Source organism: Sorex araneus, chromosome 9 (genome assembly GCF_027595985.1).
Source record: "Sorex araneus isolate mSorAra2 chromosome 9, mSorAra2.pri, whole genome shotgun sequence".
Taxonomy (NCBI): domain Eukaryota; kingdom Metazoa; phylum Chordata; class Mammalia; order Eulipotyphla; family Soricidae; genus Sorex; species Sorex araneus.
In genome coordinates this window covers 56,718,662-56,745,636 of record NC_073310.1, presented here as the reverse complement: position 1 = coordinate 56,745,636, position 26,975 = coordinate 56,718,662, and the positions used below count along the sequence as shown (strand labels likewise).

General features: G+C 42.8%; 1 protein-coding gene across 1 annotated transcript in view; it reads left to right on the top strand.

Annotated features, from left to right (window-relative positions):
• Positions 1 to 26,975, top strand: part of KIAA1217 (KIAA1217 ortholog) — a 735,067-nt gene that overhangs the window by 242,951 nt on the left and 465,141 nt on the right. Inside the window, exon 2 of the mRNA XM_055117899.1 lies at positions 22,116 to 22,247. The gene's annotated coding sequence lies outside the window, so the exon portion shown is untranslated. The remainder of the gene's footprint in view (positions 1 to 22,115; positions 22,248 to 26,975) is intronic.

The window sequence follows — 26,975 nt, the reverse complement described above, 5'->3', positions numbered from 1 at the left end:
CAAGGGGTAAAGCAACAACTATGTGTTTTCCATGCTTATGGGTTTTCAGATTTGCTTGCCATGGCTCCTGGCTTTAGGCTGACATCAAGTCTGCTGCATATGTCTCTTCTTTCTCTTTAAGCCAATAGACTACCTGTAGCACATTTCCATAGTGTGACAAACAAATGAGTTGATCAGAAATGTAAGCCTTGCATCATGTCAGGTCAGAAGGCTGTCATGGGTCACTTCTGCCCCCATTCTATTATCTCGAGCATATCAGATGTCAAAACCAGAAACCAGGGCTTATTCTACTGCTCTGTAATCATATGCAGAAAGAGGAAAGAGAGAGATATAAGTAATTCAATTTATCACGCATTTCATGATATCACTTTGATTTAACATAATGGTGTGATATGTTGTTAACCATAGCCAAATTGAAATTTCAGATTACATCATGGCTTTGAGTTTGCCTGATACCTACCCAGTACCACTCAGGGGTGTATGTTGTCTAGTTTGGAAAACATTAATTCATAAAACTGAGTCACAAGCCTTGGTAGTGTTGGTGCTCTTGCAAGAAAAACTTTCTAATTCTATTATCTGGGGCAGGAGGACACGGGACACTACATTCAATTCACAATTTTGTCTTTTGTTAGGCGGGTCTGAGGCTAATTATGCCACCTTTGAAATGTGGCCTCATGTGTGTCATGTCTTCTGCTGACAAAATTAAGGGGAAGACTGAAAAGAAGGACAAGAGAAATCTTACTTTCAGCTGCACAGCACAGATGGATGCCTACAAGCAATGCAAAAAGCAGGACCCAGAAATACATGTTCATAGGACAGATATCTTTCATACATCTATGTGTCAACTTAACCACCCTGGTGACTAAGTATATGGTCATACAGTGGCTCACAAAGTGTGGGCAAGTGACTTTGAATGACCCTGAGAAAATTTTAATGTGATCTTCAAGGGCCAGAGCATTTCCATAATAATAAAAAAAAAAATGTTTGAAGAGATGAGTCAGCAGGTTGAGCACATGCTTTGCATGCAGGAGGCCTGAGTTCAAGCCAGGATAGCCGCTGAGTACTTCAGGGTGTAGCACTGTAGCACTGTCATAGCACTGTCGTCCCGTTGTTCATCTGTTTGCTCAAGCAGGCACTGGTAACGTCTCCATAGTGAGACTTGTTGTTACTGTTTTTGGCATATCGAATACACCACGGGTAGCTTACCAGGCTCTGTTGTGAGGACGGGATACTCTTGGTAGCTTGCTGAGTTCTCTGGGAAGCATGGAGGAATCGATCTAACCAGGGTCAGCCGCATGTTAGGCAAGCGCCCTACCTGCTGTGCTATTACTTCAGGGTGTACCCTCCTAATAAAATGGCAGAATATTTCTTATACCTCCCACAGGGTTTTATTTGGGGAGGGAGGGGCAAGGGTTAATTTTTTTCAGTGTTGAAACTCAAAATCAGTACCTTACTTTGAGAAGATCGAAGAGCTCCCTTCTTTCATGCCAAACCCTGAAAAATTTTCCAAGAGTATAAAACAGTACAAATATCCTTACTAGATCCAGTTGTGTTACGAAAACAATATTTTACCCAAAAAAATTCTGTTCAGGGGCTGGAGCAATAGTAAAGCGGGTAAGGCGTTTGCTTTGCACACGGCCGACCCAGATTCAATTCCCAGTATCCCATATGGTCCTCTGAGCACCGCCAGGAGTGATTCCTGAGTGCAGAATCAGGAGTAACCCCTGTGCGTTGCCAGCTGTGACCCATAAAGCTAAAAAAAAAAGAATTCTGTTCATATGTAGTGATTTTATTATCCTTGAGTGAATTCATAAATTGACATTTTAAAGGACCGTAATTATCTTCCATGATGGCATGCATTAATAGATATAACCCACAAAGCTCTCAGAGAATTCAAGAATGTAAAGCATTATAGGCCAGAAAGTTTGAAGACTGATGTGAAGATGAAGGAAAGTGCCATGCATCCTTCCCACCTTGAGTTTGGAGCATATTATGTGAGCCCCATCACCACATCACCTTCCACCACTGTCTTCCTGCACCATCCACTCTCCCGGAACTGGATTCATTTCCTAGAATCCCTTGTCAGGCGAGTTCCAGATTAAACTCTACCAACGAGAAGCATTCCTACACAATTGGAAAATAGACAGTAGCCAAACTGTTACTCCATGGATCAGTGTAGAGTTTGAGCAGATGGGAGATTTTTTTCAGGAACACTAGGTGATCCTGGAATCATAGCTTCCAGTGATTTTTTTTTTTTACAGTTGTGATTATCACCAGTGGTTTCCTATGTCTCAAGAAATTTCCTGACTCTCTTAAATCTACTAGCAAGTCTGAATTGCCCTCCTGCTTCCCTTTCAACATTTTTGTAATCATCAAATTACATTATTTATGTCCTTTTTTGTGCTTAGAATGGCTGGGCAAGGCTTTGCTGTCCTAACCCAAACCCAACTTATTTGGTAGTTGGCAGTCAAAGACTAAATGAAGAAATAAATTACAATATGCATAAATTACAATATTTATCTATTATGATAAGCACCACAGGAGGAATAAGATGAGTGTCATGATAAAAATTAAGACTATAAACTTCACTGTATATTAAAAAATACATCTTAAGTACATGAAAACTGTACTCATTATGTGAACATTTTTATATTTTTTGAGAAGGTATGCATATTGTCTTAGGCTTCAAGGCACAAGGGGGAAAAAACCATAAAATTTTATTAGAAAAATGACATTGACTTTTAAGTAATTAATACGAGTGTTCTTTGTCACAATGATTTGTGAATGTGTTATAAATTTTGCAGACTCTTACCATATGGAAATGTTTTACACAGAAATTCTTGGGAACATAATTTAGAATCTTGTTACATAATGCCTTGACATAAAACATTGATTTGTTGATGTGATTAATGAAAAGAAAAAATTCCATTTTATTTTAATTTCTGAAAAATAAGTCTACTTTATTAACTCTTCTGAAAATATCACCACACTTTTAAGCATACCAAATGTGAATTCTAATGACTATACCAGAAACTGTAGGTTGCAGTGACAAAATATATTTCAGTGCTGTAGAAATAAGCCATGTTGCCATCATTATTTACTCTAAACAGTTTACTGAAATTGTAGAGAGTGCATAAACCTTTCAATTACAGCCATCAGAAAAAAGGAGATGCATTCAATGTGTGACTGAGTGTGTGTGAGTGAGTGTGTGTGTGTGTGTGTGTGTGAGTGTGTGTGTGTGTGTGTGTGTGAAATTAGATGTCCCTAAAACCTAAAACTCTCTTCTTTGGTTGTAAGACAAAATATTTGTGATGTAGAGTTTCCCAACATGATCATTATAAATAGCCTTAGAGGTCAGATATCCAAATTAGTTCATTATCCATGTTCAAAACCAGTTGGACTAGTCTGTTCAAGGGCTTGCCCAGAATGCACCTGACTCTTCACCAATTAGTGGCATCCCTCTATCTTTTGAAATTTGTGTTAAAAAATCAATAACCCCCTGAACATTTTTCTGAATATGAAATTCAGTAGGATGTGATTAATATTTTGAGTCACTTTGTACTCTTGTTCAGATATTTCTTTCCCAGTTACAGCCCTATAAAGAGTATTTCCCTATGTGAGGCTCTATAGCAGAACCTGTCTTTAAAGAGAATGAGAGTGGCTCAACCTGAAATTGCAGTTCTGACACATCTAATTAGGAATTCTTGTTCAGGAAGGGTGTGTGCCCTGAAAAAAAAGAAATTTGCTTTGAGACCTACCTCCCAATAACGTTGTGCTCCTTAGATAAACAGCAGCTCCGCAACCCAGTTTTTCATAACGAAAAATCAACAGTGGCTTGAAAATAAGCACAAAATAACTTGAAAGAGATAGCATTCTCATAACATTTTATTACAGCCAATGACTATGGTTGTTTTATTTTATTGTTAGTCTTTGTTCATCTCTTCCTGTGCCTAGTTTACAAATTAAACTGGATCATAGATGAGTAACTATAGGAAAAAATGGAATATATAAAGCTTGGTGCTGGTCCAAATTTCAGGCATTCATGTATCTCCCTGCATAGGTGGGATGACTGTAACACACAGCTGTTTTTCTTGAAGCTCCGTATCAGATTCAGGAAAATCTAATTTTATTGTACTCACCAGTGATTCCAGTTTGTTGAGCCTCAGGGTGATCATACCTAATGCCCAGGTGTGTAGTCATTTTTAAACCAGTAACTGAATGCTTGATGCCTCATCAGTATATGGACAATGAATAGGAGAACTTTTACCTGGTAGCAGTGGAGTAAAATCCAGAAAGGAAAATAAGGTCTATCAGAGAAAACAATTGAATACTATGGTGCAAGATTCTGGGGGTGGAAAGACTCTTGGAGAACAAATCTGATGTTCCAAATCCCTGAGCTTTACCAAGGAGGACCTGCTAGGCTAGTGAGACAAAAGTGGGAACCTGCCACTGGAGCATCCGGGTACCAGTGGTCTTCATCTGCACGATTAGAAACCTGAAACAAGGAGCCCTTCTCTTTGCACAGGTTACCTGGAAAACACCAAGGTCAGTTGTACTGTGTGGGCTGGGTCAGCCAACAGTTACTTGAGATTTTCCTAATCTCTCCTAAAAGTTGTTCCTTGCATACCCATTCTATGTAAAGGTCAGGCCTAGGAAGAGGACTTCTGCCTGGAACCTCTTTGCCCATGTCATCATAGCTTTGGGTTAAGAAACTGTAGGATGACATTACTTTGTCCTTTCTCTCCTTGCCACAAGTAGCTTGTCCCGGTTTTCCCCAGAGGTTAGGCTTACCCTAGTCACACCCATCAAGGTGTTCCCGAATCTCTCCCATCCCTTTGTTTAGCTATAATCACTTCTCCATGCTCTCTTCCCCCAAAAGAGTTAATCCGCGGCTTTCCCTTAATCTGACTCTGCTGATTTGCAAGGTCAGACCTTCCTAGGATACTGAATTTATATTATATAAGTTAATATTGCCTTTCTCCTCTTCTTGTGCCTTTTGAATAATTTACTTTAAAGCCATGTCTGTTTTGTATAGACACAAGAAGACAATATTATGTTTTTATAACTTGGGAATTAATTGGCCTCGAATATTATTCCCTCCCAGGCATCTGCTTTCTCCACTTAAGCCTCAGTTGCCCTCAGTTCCTAGCACCCCAAAGCAGGGTCCCCAACGTGGGATGAGAAGGACCCAGGGCAAGCGGTGAGTTGTGTGCTACCCTGGCATTGAGATGGGCCTGGCCAAAGTGCTTAATGCTTAACTATAAGTTAAGAGCTTGATCATAGACAAATGCTGTCATGATCCAATAGTAATTAAGAGACTGGGACCCTGCCAGGGATAGGAAAGACTGATCTGGCCTGAGCACTGTAGTCTGAGATTGAGATGGCCCCAGGAGAGCAATTCTATAAGCTTTAATGCATCTCTTATTGTGTCCATACAAAATAATTAATATTATGAATTCTTATATGTTTGCTGGCTGAGGAGAAGAGAAACACATTCATGGGACTCCGCCCTTGGGTGGATCCTCCTGCTGAAAGAGAATTAAGTCCTAGGAGAAGCATCCCTTAAGGAAAAGGAACCTTACCCTATTGATGGGGACCACACCTATGTGTATGCCCCAACCCCCTCATGCTGTGGAGATTTAACTAGGCTGTAAGAGTGGGTTGGGGGGCCAGATCCACGGGGGCGAGATCCACGGGGCCAGATCCACGGGGGCCAGATCCACAGATCCAGAGAGAGACCGAGAGCCGGGAGAGAAGCGGAGAGAGAATGAAATAACCTGATCGAGCAACCAGTTTGGCCTTCTTCCTTCCGTCGCCTTCCCTCGACCGACAGCACACACTGCGGTTCCGGGGCACCGAACGCCGGCGGTGAGACAGAGCTGCCCAGAGAGCCCGCGAGTGCACTCGCCCCTCGGCGAGCCTTAGTTTTTTACAAGAAACTATGAATTTAACAACAATACTAACTGTTTCTGCACTCCTGTTTACATTGGCTTCTAGGTTACTTGTTATGTAAATAATCATCTGTTTTCCAAGCATCCCAGGAATGCATAGCTCCAGGTGCAGAGTTTATGAGAATATTGCAGTAGTGCTAAAAATAGAGCTAACAATCTAATTAGGGGATAGTTAACCAGGCAGAAGGAAAATGAGAGACCAGGTACCTGTTGTAGCCCTGGGGTTCAGCAGATGAGATGACTTCTATGCCCCGCCTTAAACTTGAGCTGGGCCAGGAAATATGAATAGAATCTACATATACACAGGAGGGATCCACATATTTAACACTGCTTAAGCCTATACATAGCACCAGACAGTCCTGAATCAGAAAGGAGTACAGTCTATTGGAAAGCAGGAAATGATGGAGAGAAATTCTTGGATAGAGGGATTTTTTCCTGATCTTAACTATCAGGATTAACCTTTAATTTTTTTTCTCATTACATACAATCCAACTCATTACAAGCTTATAAGGAAATAATTTTGATGTCGGTGGGTCCCACGGGTGACTTACGTGAAGCGGGGAGGAGAAAGACGGTCACTTTCTCCCCAGCCGCCTCTGCCACCCGGGACCCAGAGTTACTGGGTTCTTGTCTTCGCTCTCAGAAAAGAATTTCAGGAGTAGACAAGCAGTGAAGTAACAGATTTTATTTAGAGGTTTCTGAGGGAAGGAGGAAGGGAAGTGGAAAGGAAAAATCAGTAGGAATAACGCGCTCAAGAGAGAACGCGGGCCTCTCCAAGGGTGGAGGAAGCTCTACACACATCCTAGCACTGGACGTGAAAGCATGAAAGTACACATCTCAAGGGGGGAGATGCGGGCGACACATGTGCTTGGGCACCACATGTGCTCGGCCATGTGGGCACAAACAGCACATGGGCTCAGGCAGCATATGCGCGCCCTTCCTTTGTTCAAGGTGGCCTTTATAGGGTTTCTCCAACCTGCCCCCACGTGGGGGCTTCTTCCCAGGTAAAAGTCCGTTGCTAAGCAGGTTACCAGGGAGGTTGGGAGTAGTGATGGTCTTCTTTAAGCTGGATCACATTTTAATCAGATTAAGGGAGAGGTCGAGGGAATTTGAGGAACTTCATGGGGAGGGGTCCAACCTCCTCACGGTCCTGCTGAAGGTCTTATCAGGTCTGTTTTCTGTATCCACAGGGTGGGTCAGTCCCAGGATTCTCCTTCCTGGAAACTTTATTAATCTGTTTCATTGCCAAGGGCCTTTCCCTATCTATTCTTTGATATCCATTCTTTGCCCCTACATCAATTTCTTGGGGCAAAGAAGAGAAAATAAATTGCCTTATGATCCATTAAAATAATGATAGGAAGCCAATTTGCCCAATTTCCCAAACTGTGATGAGCTGTACTTCTAATGGAATTATATTCCTAAGTCTGCACACATATAAAAGAATATTCTCCAAACTTCCAGGCTATCTCAGGAGCTGGGGTGGGGGGTTGTCAATTTCCACCCAACCAAATTTCCTGCAGCCACACTCACACCCCAACAGCTGCCACCATACCTCTGGCCAAACTGCACTGCCTCACAACTAAGTTCCACAGAGATGCTAACCTGCTGAAAATTTCAGATACATGGGGGCGGGGGGGGGGGGGTTTGGCTGAAATATCTGGTGACTTTCCCACACTTCCCTGTACTTCTGGATGCTCTGGTAGTCACACCAGAGTCCCACAGTGGGCACCATGTAAACTCATCTGCCAACCTTGTTCCAAAGACTCATAAATAGATCTTGAAAGAGATCAATGAGCGCCAAAATTTCTCAGCTACCCCTTCCTGCTGAGACCTCCTGTGGTGCTCTCAGGAGGGGAGCAGGCCTATTTCCTGCCCCACCAAAGCCCCAGCAGCCGCACTCACACCTCAACAGCCATCACTGTGCCCCTGGCCACACTGCACAGTTAAATATTCTGAATTTTCTGGACATTTCCAAACTCTGCAATACTAAAATCCCAGTAGGAGTATATCAAATTGTGTGGTAACATAATGAAGAAAGCAACTAATCTCAACTAACAAAAACAGTAACACAGAAGGCATATGTGATATGCAACAAGCACTGTAACACTGTCATCCCGTTGTTCATCGATTCATTCAAGCAGGCACCAGTAACGTGTCCATTGTGAGACTTGTTGTTACTGTTTTTGGCAAATCAAATACGCCACGGGTAGCTTGCCAGGCTCTGTTGTGTGGTTGGGATGCTCTCGGTAGCTTGCTGGGCTCTCCGGAGGGATGGAGGACTCGAACCCGGGTTGGCCACGTGCAAGGCAAATGCCCTACCCACTGTGCTACCACTCCAGTCCGATTTGCACCAAAAGTTTAGTAAACCCTCAGAAAAAAATTTAATGTTCCCATGGTGAGATAAAACAATTTTCACAAATTTTCTTTTACTGAACTATTTGTGATCATTTCATTAGCCATTTTAGTAGTAACAATCAATATAAAATAAATTATTGTGGACCTGATATGGCTTGAGCAGTGGTTGAGAAAATGGAAACAATGGTGGAGGGAAGGTGACAGTGGTATGGGTTTGGTGTTGGAATATTGAATGTAACAAATCAACATGAACAACTTTGTAAACCATAGTATTTAAATAAAGTGTGTGTGTGGGAAAATATTCTCCAAACCATAACACTGGAACAATGCATGTGTTTGGGGTTTTCCTCCCAGGCAGATTTATAAGTCTTCATTGCTATTTAATTGTGGATATTATTGGGGCAAATATGCGTTCAGAAGTATGTTTTCAAAGGGAGGGCTTGCTAAGGGAGGAAGTTAAATGTGGTCTGAAAGAGCCAGAAGGAACTAAGAATCATGAGAAAATACATTCTTGTTTTCTGTGACTGGCATGTTCAGGAAAAATATTCTGGTTTTCTGTGACTGATTGGGAAAGAAATAGCATGCCTCCCTCCACCCCTTCTCACCCCCAGCCCGATACCATTTAAAGGTTAAGAATGATGGCAGCCAACAAAGCGATGGAAACTCTCCTTCCTGGGTCAGAAGGAGCTTATGGAGAAGGAACATTTGCTGCATGATGTGAGTTGGCCTGTCAGAATAGGCTTCCCACCAACTGATGGACCGGAAGTGTCTGAAGAGCCACACAGAGTGTGTGACCCTCCTGAGCTTACACGTCCAGAAGGGACCCATAGGGAGAGTGGAGGGCAGGGACACTGGAGAACCAACATGTGTGACTGATCAGAGCCACTCTGTTCACACTACAAGACGGGAGCAGTGATGACTCAGCCCCCTTATTCTCCCTTCCTCCTGTCCCTGTGCTCTGGAAACCACTCACTGGTAGCTTAACACGTGACTCCACCTGTGCAAATGGACTAAAATAACAAAATACCCTGAAGTCTGCTATATGCTGGGCTGTTTTCTCAGCCCCCAGAAAAGAAAGGTCAGTTTCTCTTTGGGGTACTCACCCTTTTGGTGAGGCTCTGAGGATATGGAGTCAGGCCATCTCAAATGTTTGAGTGTTCAAGGTTCGAGCAGGCTTTTCTAAACACCCACTGGAGGGGAGCAGATCTGAGCCCATATGGCTCTCAGCACAGGAGACTTCAGGAGAACAGAAACATGGACTTGAGGAACAAAATGCCTTCCTCTTTCTCTCCATCTGGTGCTGAGTCTGAGATGCCACTGAGATGCACGTGAGTGGCTGCAGCTACCCTTAGAGAGAAAGGGAAACACGGCAGAGGAGGAACCAGTTCCATAGGCTAGTCAATGCTATCCCAGCCTGGTTTTGAAAAACACTCTTGTTGAAAAGCCTTTCTTGGCTTCTTAGTTGGTGGCAATGAAAGCTAAGCATGGCCTTAATGGTCTGCCTTAATGAGCTATCATATCAGACCTGGGTTGGACTGGGGATGGTAAGAGTTTAAGAGATGGGGGGTTATGGGTGGACGATGATGGAAACTTCTTCTGTACTGATATTAGGATCCAGGGCAGACCCACTGCCCAACACCAGATCACACACAGGTTATCATTGGTGCTGGCTAACAGTCTCCTCCTAGAAGTTTGCCTTCCTCTCTGTTCCCCAAGGAAAGATTTGGAGTAATAGAAGAGTCATACATAAAGGCTGAGAAGGAGACAGAAACTAAATTTTTCTAAGTTTAGAGTTAAGACAGCAGAGTCTCTTGCCCCCACGCCTGGCTGTCTTCACCGGGGCTCCTTGGAGCAGGCAGGTTGAGTTTCTCTCCCCGCCCCGAGCAGAGCCCCGGCAGCCAAAAACCTCTGGAACCCAGCCACAGCCATGCTCAAGGCCACTCTCCACACATTCAGACGAGCCTCACGCATGAAGGAACCGGCAGAGGAACCCAGGTGTGCGGGACCCGGGGCTGAGATCTCTGCTCTAATGAGCACCGGGCTGCTAAAATCTCAGAGCTAGGGCGAATGGAGACGTTACTGGTGCCTGTTCAAGAAAATCGATGATCAACGGGATGACAGTGATACAATGACAGTGATATAGAGTTAAGACAGCGTGTAGGGCATTTGCCTTGCATGCATCTGACTCTAGCACCACATGTGGTCCCCCAAAACTGCCAGGAGTGATCTCTGAGCACAGAGCCAAGAATAAGCCCTGAGAACTTCCAGGTGTTCCTCCCGCCAAAAAAAAAAGCAAGCAAAAAAATTAGATAAAACCAGAATTATTCTTTCTTAGAAGCTCTGGTATGGAAGCCAAAGACCCACTCGGGCTTGACTCCAGAATTGTTGCCATTTCTGAGTATATGCCACCAGGGGGCAGTGTGGAGCAGCGTCCATTAGTCATTTCTTCAGCCTTGACCTACATCAAATCCTTAAACCTTTTCTGTTCCTTAGAGAAGCTTCACCCAAGCCCTGAGGTAGCACTTAAACTTGAGAGCTGTGGGAAGCTTGAGTAAATCTGACAGCATCATTTAGAGTCAGTTGAATTTGCCCCTTAAAATCAATGCCAACTTCAGTTTTACTGGGAATAGATAGGTTGCTCTTCATGTTCTCATCTGGAGTGTCCCCATTTTTCACTTGTGTCATCCTTTGAAAGAAGAATACAAGCATACATTACTTAAAATTATGAGAGACACCTGCCCTGTAAAACAGAAAACTTCCTTTCCTTTAGCTTATCGAGCTTTGCTTCCAATCTGTTTTATTAACTTTGTAAAGTAATACTAGGCAGCATGGTAGATGCTAGACAAGAGGCAGATAGGGTTTGGGGCAGGGGGCTGCTTTGGTATGTGTCAAATCCTGTGGGAAGATCCCATCTCCTGCCCTCAACATGTTTGTGATCTCCGGAGGAATCAAAATAACAGAAGATCTTGTTTCTGGTACTTGGTAAACATTTAGGGAATAGCTGATTAGTTTGGGAAATATAAGGAAGAATCACTGGGAAAATGGAGAAAGGGTCATTTCTGGAGCTCTCCCAGTATATGTGATCCGAAATGTTCATTTCCTCAGCTTTTTTTATGTGTGTGATGCCTCTCAAAGTGGATCTGTGTGTGTGTGTGTATGTGTGTGTGTGTGTGTGTGTGTGTGAAGTGTGGCTACTCAGAGAGGTCCTTTGATTCTCTACCTGTAACTGCCTGTCCTGCTAGCTTCCAGGAGCTTGTGTGTAAGAATTTTAAGTCTTCCAGGAAGTGTCTTAAGTTGTACGATTCCTTTATTTTATAGCTTTTTATTTACAACTCATGAATGTCTATCTCTGACAGCTGCAGTATCCCCAGAAACAGAAACTTCCACATCCTGGACCAAAACCCCACTTGCTGCCCTTCTAGTTCTCTCCACTCTCCGTGCCATCTTAGCCCACTCCATCTGCTTCATCTGCATCGTCTGTCTCATTGTCCACCTACACTGTCTGCATTATCTGGATTGTTATTTTGTCATCCATACCTGTTGTTGATCGACATGATCTGCATTGTCTTATGCAATGACCTACATTTCTGTACATTGCTTATCCCACCCTTGTTTTCTGCTCTATGACGGGCTATGCCCTATGTAAACAAGGTTTTTAAAAGCAACCAATCAAAGGTCTTAATTATCTGCCCCCCTTCTCACTTCCTCCATAACTATAAGATAAACAACTACTTCTTTATGAAGACATCACTTTTCCCTTCTCCTAAAGTTTTTATTTTCTCTAAGTAATGTTTCTTTAGACAAATTGTGCAAACACAGGACACCGAGGAAGAGACACAGATTGAAATGGGAACCCAGGGACTATCTTATGAAAAAGTGTTGAGAAGTTTGGAAAAATATGAGTTTCCAGTCAGCAATAAAATAATGCCATGATGCTATAAAGCAGGTGCTGCCTTCTTCCAAATTTGTCTTAATTCTAATTAAACAGGAAGATTGAGCCCTTACTTTTCCAACAAGGTTAAGTGTGTGGCTGAGTGCGCACAGCACAGGATAGGGATTTTAACACTCTGAATCCTGGTCCCTGGTCTATTACTGACTTTGAGAAAAATCATTTAACCTCCAGGTTCTTATTTCTCTGGAGAAAAATGTGAGTAATAAAATGGTCTGTCTCTTTGAGATCCAATGATTAATGTTACCAGTGATAGAAATATACATGGATGGTATTGCAGTGCTAATGTCAACCCTCCTTAAGGACCTGTGTCCTATTTTCAAGAAAAGGATCCTTCACCCACACCACTACCCCACACTCAAACCCACTCCATCACTCCCCCCACCACCAATCCCCCCTCTCTTTGGCCCAGGTACCTCTTTTGGGTGAATGTGAGCGAAAGCTCCCAGATCCCCACCCACTCCTTCAGGGGAAGCAGACACAAACATCTGAGACATTTCAAAAGTGTTTCTTTATGTTTTTCTGCAAGCAAGGGCAGCCGAAGTCCAGTTATTGTCCTCTTCCTTCTTGCCCAGAGTAAGGAGAAAGTTGCCGGTTTGGGGAATCCTGAGGACCAAATAACTTAACCAGAAGGGAGGAGTCCACTTCGATGTGAGAAAAGAGGACCCCGGCTCCTGTCCCTGGGATGGATTTCTCCTCACTAGGTGGAGTTTATGAACACAGAACTCGCTTGCCGATTGCATTTTTCATTGTGCACTCAAAGACTTGTACTGCACCTGGGGCAAGTCGCCTCACAGTGTTGGGGGAGGAGATAGCAGGGGAGAAGTAGCTCTTCCTGTGAACTGCTCAGAGTGTCCCCAAAGTGCTGAGAAGCTGTGTCTTCCGGGAAGATCATAATAAGACCATCAAATGCTAATCCATTGATTCTCAAAGTACACAGGAAATTAAAATGTCACACATCCCCAAACTGAAGTTTGACTTTGATCATCATGGTTCTTGTTCACAGTAATAAAGTGTTTCTGGAAGCCTGCGGGCCCAGGATACAAAAGAATCCTCAAGATGCTGGTTGGAAATTAGAGCGTGAAATTTCCAACTCAGCCCAAGTGGCTCATGCAGAAGAATGTGGCCGGGGGTGGGAGGGAGGAACAATAGCACAGCAGGTAGGGCGTTTGCCTTGCACATGGCCGACCCAGGTTCGATTCCTCTGTCCCTTCTGTCCCTCTCAGAGAGCCTGGCAAGCTACCAAGAGTATCCCGCCTGCGCAGCAGAGCCTGGCAAGCTACCTGTGGAGTATTGGATATGCCAAAAACAATAACAACAAGTCTCACAGTAGAGACGTTACTGGTGCCCGCTCGAACAAGTTGATGAACAATGGGATGACAGTGCTACAGTGCTACAGTACCTGAAATATATTTTTTAAAGGAAAGCTATAAAGACTAAGTGAGCCTTCAAAACCTTCTGTTGTTTCTTAGAAACCCTGTGGTACTTTAGAGTTGAAAGCAATATAACTTCTTGGTGGAATTTTATCAAACCTGAGCTGAATTCCCACCTACAGTGAATTTTTGTGGTCTATTCTTTTAAGAAGCAGCAGCTACATAGCAAGGCTTTATCCCAACTTACAGAGGGCTCCTATCATAAAATGAGAAAAGAGGTTGGCACTAATTCAGGACAAAAATTGCATTCCCTCAGATTACCACATGTGCCCTCAGAATTAAGGGGAAAATGGTTATTATGGGGAAGAAAATGTAGACTTAAAATAATTATCAAAAGAAATGCTTTATTTTCTTAAATGTCTTGCATCCACATCCCATAAAGAGCTTTCTAATCATTTTTCTTAGTTACTTTGGCTAATTCATATTTGATTTTAAAATATATATACATACATATGTTTGTGGAGGAAATTGCTATGAAATGTAAGTTGCTCTCCCATGTAATTAGTTTGTTCTGAGAGCTTATTTTTATTACAAAAATAATTTGTGGTAGGTAGTTATAAGGGAGAGACTCGGGCTGGAAGGCTTTGGATAATACTTCCTATGTGAAACCTTCTCTACCGTGACAGTTCATTTCATTCCTTAGTCTTCAGACGTACTTTATATTTCACTCCAGACAGGTGGGTTGAGCAGGCCTGACCCTAAACCATCCGACAACATTTCCGGGGCATTCTGATCATGGCAGGAATTAATGGGTTTAGTATCATGGTCATACCTTTCCTTCCTTCAGGGAACCTATCCCTGAGCCTTGACTGTTTTTGTACCTCCCAGTGACAATCCAATTGCAAGGGAGGTGCGGGAGACGGTGGAGGTGGAGGGAAGGGAGAGCAGGCTCATACCTAGAGAGATCCCTGCTTTTATTCAAGGTTTCTTAAAGCCAGGACAAAGTGGGTGTGGGTGACTGAGCATTGTTCTTCCTAAAACCAGTCTTTCAATCCCTGCTCCAGATCCAGCTCTACTAACCCCCCTGGAATATCCTCTCAACTGTTTTTAATTTTATCCTCTCTTTTGACTCTTTCTGCTTTGCCTTCAGACATGAATAAGTCCATCTGTGTTTAAAAGGAGTGGGGGAGCTTGGGCTTTAACCTTACCCAAGTCTTCAAACAAATGTTCTTTCCCTCATGCCTTTCATTCTTTGTGATCCGCTCTGTGGCTTTTAAGTATTTTGCAGCCAGCCCTAACCTGGAATACCTTTCTGAAACGTTAATTGAGTCCAATGAAACCTCAGCATAGAAAAGATTTCTAAGAGATTCCAATTTATAATATCAGTGATGATGCATAACCCTCTCTGTAGACAAAGAGCAGACCTATTTCTGGGACCTTCTTTCTCTCTCTCATGTCTGTCTTTTCCAGTGTCACTTTGATGTGATGGAAGGTACATGGGAGGAAGTTATGCCATCTGTGGAACGACTCCCTGCTGTTTAGAGAAGATGCTGGGACCAATAGTCAGAGGAAGTCTTGCTTTGGGATGAATTTCCTGACACTTTCTCATGAACTTCAATTTTCACCTGGGTTTTATTGGATGGAGTGATCCATTGATGTACATAAAATGTTCTGCATTGACTTCTGAAATATAGGAGAGAATGTTTGGGTAACTAGATCCTTTTAAAAGATCTCCATGTTCCATTGGAGATCATTGTATGATGATCCATCATTGTATGGCCGAGACTTAAACCGAAAACTTTGTAACTGCTCTCATGGTGTTTCAATAAAAAATAAAAATAAAAAATAAGAGATCTCCATGTTCCACGTGCTGCAAAAGACTGTTAGCAACACAAGCCTTTCCCAGTACATTGAAACTCCTTTTTCTTTCTGTGAACAAAAAGCAAACATGATTCTAATAAAGCTTAGCCACTGACTTAAAACAATTCAGAGCTGAATATAAGTTCAGAAGTAAATATTTGAATAGGGTTCTTTATTTAGACTCTAGAAATAGTTTCAAGAGGGGAAGAAAAGACAGTGATTAAGTTACAATATGACAGAGAGTATGTTGTATATTCAGATATGCAAAATTAAATTTCTCTCATTGGCGTCATTATGTAGTCACATTTCTAAGACTAACTCAGTCATTAGAAGAATCTTACATTTATGTTTCTATGACTCCTTCTTTCTGCCTTTGATATTATATAAAGAGGAGCCTGGATCCTCTACACAGATCCCTTCCAAAGAATCCTGGAAAATATTGAAAGGAAGGAGAAAGAAAGACTTGAAAAGGGTGTGACTCTAGAAGGTTCTGTCAACTAGTCTGAACATTGGAGAGGATTTCCCAATAGTGCAAATGTTCTTCCACTACGCAACCCCTGTTCCCCATAATTATTATAGAGGAAAACAATGTATTGTATGTCTTTGGTTAATAAAATTACGTGTACCCTCTTCTGATTCATTCAGGTTACTAAGAACACACAAGACTATGTGAGCATGTTAATATATTATGATGATTTTTAGCACGGCATATGTCTCAGACCTTACCTACCCAAGTAGCTTTCAGCACTGGGGACTGTAGCATGCGTGTCCAAGTGAGAGCTGTCATTTTCCTGGCATTAGATGTCACCCTTGCCTTCTACTGAATGAGCAGTAGCTAGCAATACAGTAAAGCTTTATTTAGTAACAACATTAACAACACGCCCTTGCTTCTATGCTCTTTGAAAATTATTTCTTTACCCTGAATATCGCCCACCATTTTATCCAAGGAGATTTCTCATGTTCCATTCATATTGTCTCTAGTTACATGATCACTTTATATTTCCATGGAGCGGAGGGAGAAATCCCCAAATGGGCAAGTTTCACAGTTGCCTCGCTCATAAAAATGGTGCTTGCAAGGAGCCCCTGATAATTAGCTGATCCTCAGAATCACAGGATATTTTTCATAATTCTGCTATGACTAATAATTTCTGGCATTCAAATCCTAAAACTTCACTCATCAGACTATACTTTTTATATTCTTCTTAAGATAATTTGAAATAACTTGGATTTCAGTTAGTTTAAGGTTTATATTTACTAAGCAATTTCTCTTTCCCCAAATCTAACTAGATAGAGAGTAATACTCAAAATACTCAAAGTATTTTCTATTCATTTATTCAAAGGTAAGGTTTTCAGGTAACACCACAGTACTCAATCTTTTTTAAATAACCAAATTATTTTTAAATGTTATCTATTCATTCATTGAGAAAATCTACAAGGGATTTCTACTTGTCCATTTTTAGCAATGAAATTTCACTATATAAAAATAATAAAATGCAACATCCTCTACCTGGTGTTCCCTTCCCTATCTCAGCTGCCTTTCCCCCCAGCATTGTGGAGGACCCATTCAGGTTGAAAGATGCATGCCGAAAATAGACTATAGACCAAACATGATTGCCACTCAATACCTCTATTGCAAACTACAACACCTAAAAGGAGAGAGAACAAAAGGGAATGCCCTGTCACAGAGGCAGATGGGGTGGTGGGGGTTGGGGTGGGGTAGTGGAAGGGATACTGGGAACATTGGTGTAGGAGAATGGGCACTGGTGGAGGGATGTAAATGATCACTGTATGACTGAAATGCAACATGAAAGTTCATAAGTTTGTAACTGTACCTCACGGTGATTCACTAATAAAAAATTTATAAAAAAACAAATTGTTTTATTGATAACATCTGAATGAATGTTATCTATTCATTCATTCAGAAAATATACGAGGGATTTATACTTGTCCATTTTTAGCAATTTCAATGAAATTTCATTATCATCATCATCATCATCCCATCAATTGTCGAATTTGTCAAGTGGTCAGAGTAACGTCTCCATTTGTCCTAGCCCTGAGATTTTAGAAACCTCTCTTTACTCATCCTATCCAATGGTGCTGCATTGGAGGCTTTTCAGGGTCAGGGGAATGAGACCCATCATTGTTACTGGTTTTGTTATATGAATACGCCATTGGGAGTTTGCGAGACTCTCCCATGTGGGCAGGAAACTCTTGGTAGCTTGCCAGGTTCTCCCAGAGGGAGAACTAGGCTATAAGATGTCGCTTCCAGGAGCTTGGTTTTCTAGTCTGTGGATGTTGCCTGTTGGTGAAATTACACGGCGCCGGGGGCAACCCCTGGGTGTGACTGCCTAGCTACTGGAAAATGGGGAATCTGGGCAAAAGAGACCCAGTCCCGATCTGAGCAGGGTTGGAGGTCTCGGCCCCGGGTTCCCCACACCTGGGTTCCTCTGCCGGTTCCTTCATGGGTGAGGCTCGTAGAGAGGGGCCTTGAGCATTTCGTCATATAAAGATAATAAAACCATCTGCTTTAAAATATTACATACTTTTAAATTAACTGCCCTGGTTAGTCTGAATTTACCAGATTTGGCCATAGAGAGTTTTACTGCAAAGATATCCAAGCAAAGTTTAATCATCATCACCAGTCATCATATTTATCATCAGCATGTTGTCATTATCATCATCATTATTTCTAATAATATAATATCTATTGTCCAGCAAATAATCTAGGATGTATATGGCTCTTGCCATATCTGCTATGTTGACACTCAAGTTTTCTTTCTTTTTCACATATAGTTTTCTCTATTGACACTCTTTTTTTTATTTTAATCTTCCATGCAGTGAAAAGAGAGAAAAGGAGAATGGAAATCACTGGGTCAAAGATTTCTGGGAAGGTGAGAAGAAAAGGCGAGTACAAATGCTTGAATTAGAAATGGAATTGGACAAATACAATAGGAAGGCAGGGTTATGAGGCTGGGAATCATGGGTGACAGACCACAAGGGGAATGTGGTGTCATGGGCTGTCAGAAAGAGTGACTCAAGAAAAGAGAGACAAGGTTTAGGAACAGTGTGAGACAAGGAAAAGGATAAAGTGGCTAGAAGAGTGTGAGACGTTTTATCTCCAACTGTAAATTTCTTCCCAGAATTGCACGTATTACAAAGAGTTGCCTTCTTTTTACCTCTCCCTTTCCTCTTCCCTGTCATTCTGTTCTAGTGGAACTAAGTGCAGTGAGTGAGCAAACGGTCACCAAAATTAAATACAGGAGAGCCCAGACTAAGGAAGAATAGGCAAAATGCCTTGTGATGGGGTGGTCATCAATTCAACATCAGAACCTGGACATAGATCAGCAGAGCTGGAGGTCTGTCCTCCACTGCACCAGTACTTACAGCTAATAGAACTCAGCACAAGAAACACCTAAGTGATATGGGTCCCTGCCAATTTTTATTTTTTATAATGTAGGAGCGCTGCTATTTATTCCGTCATTGATTAAGCTGATTGAATTGAGCAGGAACTCCACATTACTTTTTTAAAGATTTTTTTAATTTTATAAGTTAGTTCACAATGTTTGATTACATTCAATATTCAAACACCAATCCCACCACCATTACACCTTTTGACCGCCATATTCGGGATGTTTCCATCCCAAACCCCAATCCCTGTCCCAAAACACAACTGAAAGAATACATTTTGTATTGTCTGTTATGAATAACTGCTGAACATGCTTACAAAAAAAGTGTTCATATATGAAATAGTGTGAAGATTGTTCTATTTTGGCAGGAGCCATTAAGACATTCTATAGGATATCACTAACATGTTGTTAAAGTTTGGGTAATGTGAGCTTTGGTATATATATCTGAAAATATATCTATATGCATAGATGTATATATATATTTCCCCTTATGATTTGTTGCCTAGTATCTGGACCCCATCAAATGTGGTGTGGCAATTATGGAGAATGGGTAGGGAGTGTCTTATGATGTATTGCACGGTATTCCACATGGTTCAGGAATATGTTCACTTATGCGTGAGGCTCGGCCCAAGCGTGTGGGGAAGGCCTTGAGCATGGTGGTGGTTAGGTTGTGGATGTTTTTGCCTGCCAGAGCTGGATCCCTTGGGGCAGGGAGGACTCTCATCCACCACCTCTGGGGTGCCCCAGTGAAGACAGCCTGGTGCGGGGTCAGGACATTCTGCGGTACTCTCTTTCGGGAATTTTAGTTTATAGTCCCTGGGTCTTGATCATTGATGAGATTATATGGTGCCAGGCAGTTTATGGGTGTGACTGCCAAGCTACTGGAAAACTGGGGACCTGGGGGGAGGAGGCCCAGTCCCGATCCAAGTGGGCCTGGAGCTCTCAGTCACAGGTTCCCGCCTACCTCCGCGCTACTGGCCCTAACTGCATCTTTTGATCTCTTTTGAGATTTATGGGCTCTGAAACAAAGTCAATAATTGAGCTTATATAGCTAAGCCGGAGGTGGTTTGTGGGTGTGACTCCCACATACCTAACTTTTGGCCATTTAATTTCTTGGTAAACTTGGCCCAAGTTGTTGGGGGTCTGGCCAAAGGCACAGCAACAATTTTGGGGTATCTGGAAGTCTGAAGACACCATCAGGCTGCTGATGCTTTCGTCCCACAGGTTCAGGTTGACCTGCTGGCAGCACCATACTCCCCACTTCCAATATCTTACAAGTTTAATAGCAAGATTTCTTTAGAGTCAATGTTTTATAATATATTTGTGATGTATTTTATTCTGTGGTGGCCCAAATTTTTGTCCCATGGCTATTTTACCACCAACACAACATGTAGGAGTCTGTCACACACTTTCTCGTAGTAGTTGGTTCATGGTTTTATTTCAACTTAGCAATGTGTGTTGCTGGATTTTAAAATGGATATAAGTAAATTTCCATTTGGTTAAGATCACTCTAAAGGGTTATGCTAGTCTGTGTGTGTATTTCTTCAGAATCCCTCCATTCACCTCCACTTATGGAAACAGAGAAATCTGCCTGCTTGAGAAGAAAGAGTCAAGTTCAATTCTGCGCCCCCCCCTTTATTGATTCACTGTGCGGTACAGTAACAAAGCTTTCATGTTTGAGCTTTGATCATACAATCATCAAACACCCATCCCTTCACCAGTGCACATTTTCCACCACCAAAATCCCCAGCATCACCCCACTCCAACCCATTCCACACCTACCCCTGCCCGTGCGGCAGATACTTTGCACAATACTCTATTTCTCTACTTTGGTTACCTTTGATATTTCGAGACCAGTCCTACCACCACTCATACCTGCCGAAAAGGCAATGCTAGACAGTGTGTTCTGTATTGATTGTTATGAATAAAATATAATGTATCTCTCATGGCCATGCACCGTAGGAATTCAAAAATTTTAATAATTGGAGTCTGGAGAGATTGCTGCAGCCAGTTGCTCAGGTCTGAGATTTGTTTGTATGTCTCTGGATCATGGCCCAGAAAGTGGCCATGTGGGAGCTTAAGTAAATGGTGGCCATATGTGGGCATTATCTCAGAGTCCCATCGGAGCAGGGGAAAGGAGACAGCCTACTCCCCCCTCCCCCCCATACCCTGAGGCCTGGCATTTGCCGCCACCACGCCACCATAGCTCATACCTGGAACTTTTTGCTGAGTTCTAGAAGATGGAGGGATTCCTAGGGGTAGGCAGAGGGACAGCACCTGCCCCATCTGGAGTGGCTTGGCAACAGTGGTCTATTGCAAAGTCCAGAGCCATCTCTGCAGCAAGTTGCTTGGGTCCAAGATTCGTTTGTGTCTCAAGTTCAATTTTCTGTCACTCTCCTGTGATCATGGGGTCTTCATGCACAAAGAGGTGCCACTAGAATGTATCCTTTAGCACTATCATCCCATTGTTCATTGATTTGCTCGAGCAGGCACCAGTAACATCTCCATCGTAAAACTTGTTGTTACTTTTTTTTTGGCATATATAATACTCCACAGGTAGCTTGTCAGGCTCTGCCGTGTGGGCGGGATACTCTCGGTAGCTTGCTGGGTTCTCTGAGAGGGATGGAGGAATTGAACCTGGGTCAGCCACGTGCAAGGCCCTACCCACTGTGCTATCACTCCAGTCTGTTATTTAAAAATCTCCTTTAGCAGCCCAGCATTTCCACACCACATCCCACTCCCCACTCTTAATTTCAGGGTTACTTTCTATTGGGCACAGCTGATCAAATTTTGACATCTCTGGGGGCAAGCTCATCAAATGATAGAGCAATCCCAGCTGCTCTCTCTCCCGCAAAAGAAGCAGAATGACAAGCAGAGATGGTTTGGGCTTTTATTCTGCCTCTTCTGCTTCTTAGTTTGCGTCTCCTGATTCCCTTCCTCTCCCAAAACATATGCTTGCTCTTATTTTCATGGCTGATCTAGCTTAGTATGTTTACCTTCATTCATTGTGTATCGCTGTGGTGTTAAAAGAGGAGTTGCATCTCTAAGTTTGGGCCCCTGGTCTCAAGGCATATGGAATTACCCGCTGAATATTCTATGCTGCACCTTACATGTATATTTAACTCCATTTTTTCCTGGTGATTTTAATCAGCAATGAATTTCTAATGACTCAGCATTGTTCTTTAGTGAAAATGATGACATTATCGTTTGTATTTTTCAGAGGGAGAGAACGAGGTGCTGAGTGTGTACTGATTACATTGGCTCCTCTCTGTGTCCCGAAGACAGAGCTGGAACTCCAATCCAGAATTTCCTTAAAGACGCTGCTGCTTATCGCACACCTCATTTTCTTTAGGTAAGGTCTGTTTGTTTTTATTTTCTTATTAAATCACAAAATGGGCATCCATCATCTTGACACTGAATAAATTATGAGCTTATGACCTCACTATAAAACTTGGCTTCTGTTGGTTCTCATCTGAGTTCAGTTGAACAAAATGCCGTAGTCGAGCCATGCTCTCTCCCACCACTTTGGGATGTATTCAGTTATGCAGCTGTTTCGTTTGGGCTTTATTTCCTCACCATTCTTTCTTTGGGCTTTTGGTCAGTTGACAACCCCAGGCTGTAATCACTTCTATGCCTGTCTTTGTGCTGAAATTCTGGCTTGAAACCACCATCATAGCGGAACAATAAGAAAATAATGAAGATGAATGGTTAGCAAACAGTATGTGGGTTTAGGTAGGTATCTGATGACTGTCTCTGTGGGGCATAGGCATAGATGAAGGCGATCAGATGTGTGCATCCTTTTACACCTGCTCAGAGTACAGTTCAGATCCAGGTCCCAGGATCCTAGAAAGGTTGCAAAGTCAGTTGTCTTTCTTATTGAGGTCTTTTTGCTTTGTTCAGTCAACCTGCTAGAGTGTCAGAGATGACAGAATGAACAAACTGTCCCCCCGCTTTAGTCACATTTACTAGGCTCAAACTCTGATGCTAAATCTACTCCTTTGACATATGTACTGATAAAAGTCATTCCTATTTTGAGTTTTCTCTCATTATAGAGGTCCCCACACAGCCCTCACATTCTGACCTCACATTGTAAGATGTTGCTACTTGAGAGGCTGGAGCAATAGTACAATGGGTAGAGTGTTTGCCTTGGCTGACCTGGGTTCCATTCCCAGCACCAGAGAGGGTCCCCTGGCCACTGCCAGGAATGACCCCTGAAAGCAGAACCAAGAGTAAGCCCTGTGCACCTCCGGGTGTGCTTCAAGTAAAAACAGAACAGAAAATGTTGTGCTTGATACAGAGGCAGAGAGGAAGAAAAACAGAGAGCTCTCATGAGCTCTGAGAATTCACACCAAGTCACACTGCAAGAGCACCCACACGTCACAGTTCCTGAGACACTGTCCACAACTTCAGAGTCAGTAATTCATGGCTTCCATGTTTGCACTTGGCTCTGATGCAGAAAGTTTGCGGTGCCAAGCAAATGTCAAATGTTCAATACTGCTTCTGAATTGAAGGAAGCAAAGAGCGCCTTTCTCCTCTCTGTGTGAAGTAACAGTGATGGTGGGGTCTCTCAAATAAAAAGGACGCACGGATGCTGGAGTTTGTGCAGCTAGAGAGCTTAGTCAGAAGCTCAACTGGCGTCAGAAAAGGAGTTCAGGAATCCTCTTAGCTCCTGGTGATTTATTCCAATTTCCCTTTGTAGGCATATGGGGTCAATTTTCTACTGTCTCTATAAATACTGTTGTGTCTGTCTCTCTGCCAAGCCAGCTACCTTTCTCACCCCAGGGAGAAGCCAGGGATCAGACATTCCTCTGCTCAAGCCCATTAGACACCAGAGGGGAGGGAGCAGATTTGGCAGTCAAAATGATGTGTGTATTTGAATCTTGAAAGAGCCCAGGCTAAACTTAGAGTTAGTGGGCCCTCATAAATAACCTATGTTCCTCTCTTTGTGTGGTTTGCACTGGAATGCCTTTCTCTTTAGACTTGTACAAGCAGCCAGAGATCAAAGAGTCAACCGTTTATGGATGCGTAGTTCATTACAAAGTCACCGCGCCTGGTGGGGGGACTCTGGCAGAACCAGTAATCATTTTTGTCCCTTTACTTTCTGGATCAGAGTTGGAAGGCACTAAAAGAACATATAACCCTTTAAATAACTTTTAAAACAAAGATGACATTTTGCTTCCAAAAGGAAAGTTAAAACTGAACTGGCATCTCTTTCGGAGTATGGAATGTGGTAGAAGGAAAGAGGAAGTTAAGAAATTGACCCATTACCACATGGAATGTGGTTCCAGAAGAATAATAGAAGGCAGAACAGTATCCTGTGTAATTGACTTGCCCATGGGTAAGCACTGGTGAGCCTTTGATAAGCAGAGCAGAACATATACAGGGCTTTAAAAAACATTTTTTTAAAGCTCAAACTAGATAATGTATTTGAAAAACAGCCTTTGAACTAGTTTGCTAGAATGCAAAGAATAAATGTGTTTCAAATTATAGCATTGGTGATGTTAACAACCCCAGGATTGTGTATAATCACAATGATACAGGATAATAACTACTATTTATTCAAAGTCTGCATGTGCTCCCTGCTGCGCCCTGGAAGTGATACCTTTTAATCTCCTCCCAGACGTGCCAAGGGAGGTGTTCTCCCCATTTTGCAAACAGGGAGATGGGATTCCAAAAAGTTTAAGTGCTTTGCTCAAGGTCAGGCTGTCACTAAGTGGCGAGTCCAGGACTTGAACTGAACTCTGGAGGAAGTGGAGATGACCCCCACTTAGCCTGTAACTACCTCTTCTAGCTCCTCACGCCTCCAGTTTTCATGGCAGGACTTGCTGGTGTCCTTTTGCTTTCTGGGTGGGGGGAGCTTTGTTGTTCCCCAAGGGTTTGCTCTGTCTGAGATCACAGCCAGCAGCCCGGGAAGATCATCTCCAAGTCCCATTCCCCTGCATTCCCATTTGCTGCCCACACTGGCCTACTCTGGCTTTGCAGACTTCCACTGACCACACACAGTCTTTATCGCTGAAATGTGGGATGAGAAAAACAGCTCTGGTGCCCTTTTACAGGGGTAACACAGGCTCTGCTGGACTCCTTGTTTCATTTCTTTAAAATATTTCCTTTGAAAGAGAACTTGCTGAATGAAGCTGTCTGGGCAGGTAGCTGCCTTTGTGTTGTCCTTGGGTCATCAGACAAACACTAAATAGTTGCATATGTACAGTATGTACATCCCAAATCTGCTGTCTTCTGCAGTCATGTCAGGTACCATGTATTTTCTAATAATAACTCTCATCGTGTGCACCATCAGCTACAGAGATGGATGGAATGACTCTTTGTCAGTAATGTCTCTGAGCTGTGTAATACTTAAAAACATTTCATAGCATGAATAGAACCTGCATTACAGGGTTGTTGGGAAATGAAATGGTTAAGATGATTGGGATTGGAAAGAAATAGCATAGCAGGCAAGGCACCTGATGGTCTCCTAAGCCCACTAGGAGTGACTGCTGACCACAGAGCCAAGATTCAGCCCTGAGGACAGCCAGGTGTGACTCCCAAACCAAAACCAAAATGGTTTAGATTAAAAACCAAAACAACAAGGCTCAAAAAAAAAAAGGCTCGACAAATACTACCTTCTTTCTCTTCTTCTTAGTAACAGTTTCCTTTTGGTCAAGTTCATGCTCCTCTTAAAAACACAGTTTTAAAAGGCCAGGGAAGCAAATAATCAGTTCCTTTTTAAACCAGTATAATAAGAAAGAGTTATTGAGAGCATCATCCAAAAGTTCTGTGGACCTTCCTGTCTCCAAATTTTCTTGAAAGATTTCACACGTGCAGCGTCAGAAATTGTGAGTCAGTCTTCTCCAATCCTGACTTTCAGAGCTGCCAAAATCATCTGCCACATATGTTCTTGGCCCCACAGAGGAAGAAAAGACATTTGCTGAAAAGAAATGGAGACTTTAAACTGATGGAGTTATAGCAGACACTTGGCATTTCCCGACCTTCTTTTCCTCTCCCATACTTCTGCCTGCCCACCTCAATGACTGTGGTCAGAATTTCCTGATCGGGACTCGTGACCCCAAAGATGCCTTCCCTGGGATGTGTGACCCTGTTGATCACAGAGGAGGGTTCTAGAAGTAGAGAATAACTAAAGGTTGGGATGGTGATGCAAAAATAAAACACCAGAAGCAACCACACATCTTGCACTCAAGATTCTCAAAGGCTATAAATCCATCCTGTTTTATTTAGATCTGGTCATAGTTCACTGCAATAATAAACACCTGCAGTTGAGACATAGCCTTGATAGACTCAGCCACTTGGCCATGTTTACACAGCCAGAGGTGAGTAATAATCCTCTAAGAGCGGTGTAAACCTTACAACCAGTAACCCTGGAAATGTATTTTCTTCTAGAGCAATTGTCCATAGCAAAGTATGAACATGAGGACATAAGAGAGCAGAAGACAGTCCCACTGTACCTTCTCTAAACCAGCCTTGTGGATTTGTGATCCCCAGAGCAGTATTCAGAATTGCTTTTTTTTTTTTTTTTGCTTTTTGGGTCACACCTGGCGATGCACAGGGATTACTCCTGGCTGTGCACTCAGGAACCACCCCTGGCAGTGCTCAGGGGACCATATGGGATGCTGGGATTCAAACCCGGGTCGGCTGCGTGCAAGGCAAATGCCCTACCCACTGTGCTACCACTCCAGCCCCTCAGAATTGCTTTTACAGTCATTTGCAGATAGCACAGAACAGTGAAAAATTTGAATTGACCCCATTGTGGGCGCATTCCCAGGGGAGGTCAAACAAGACAATGGAGGTTCTGCCTCCTGGTTATGGCTCATACTGGACACAAGTGTCCTTTTAATGATCTGTTTCATGCCACATTTTTTACATTTTTGTATTGTCAGTTGGTGATTTCACTATTCGCATGTCCCCTGAAAATAAGTGTAGCTGTGTGTTCTCTGGGGTTGCTAAGGACAAAGGGCTATGATGAGTCCCCCAGAGAAAATCCATGAGCATCCTTGAGGGATGTACAGCAGATAAGGCACTTTCCTTGCATATGGCCAACATGGATTTGATCCCTGGCATCCTACATGGT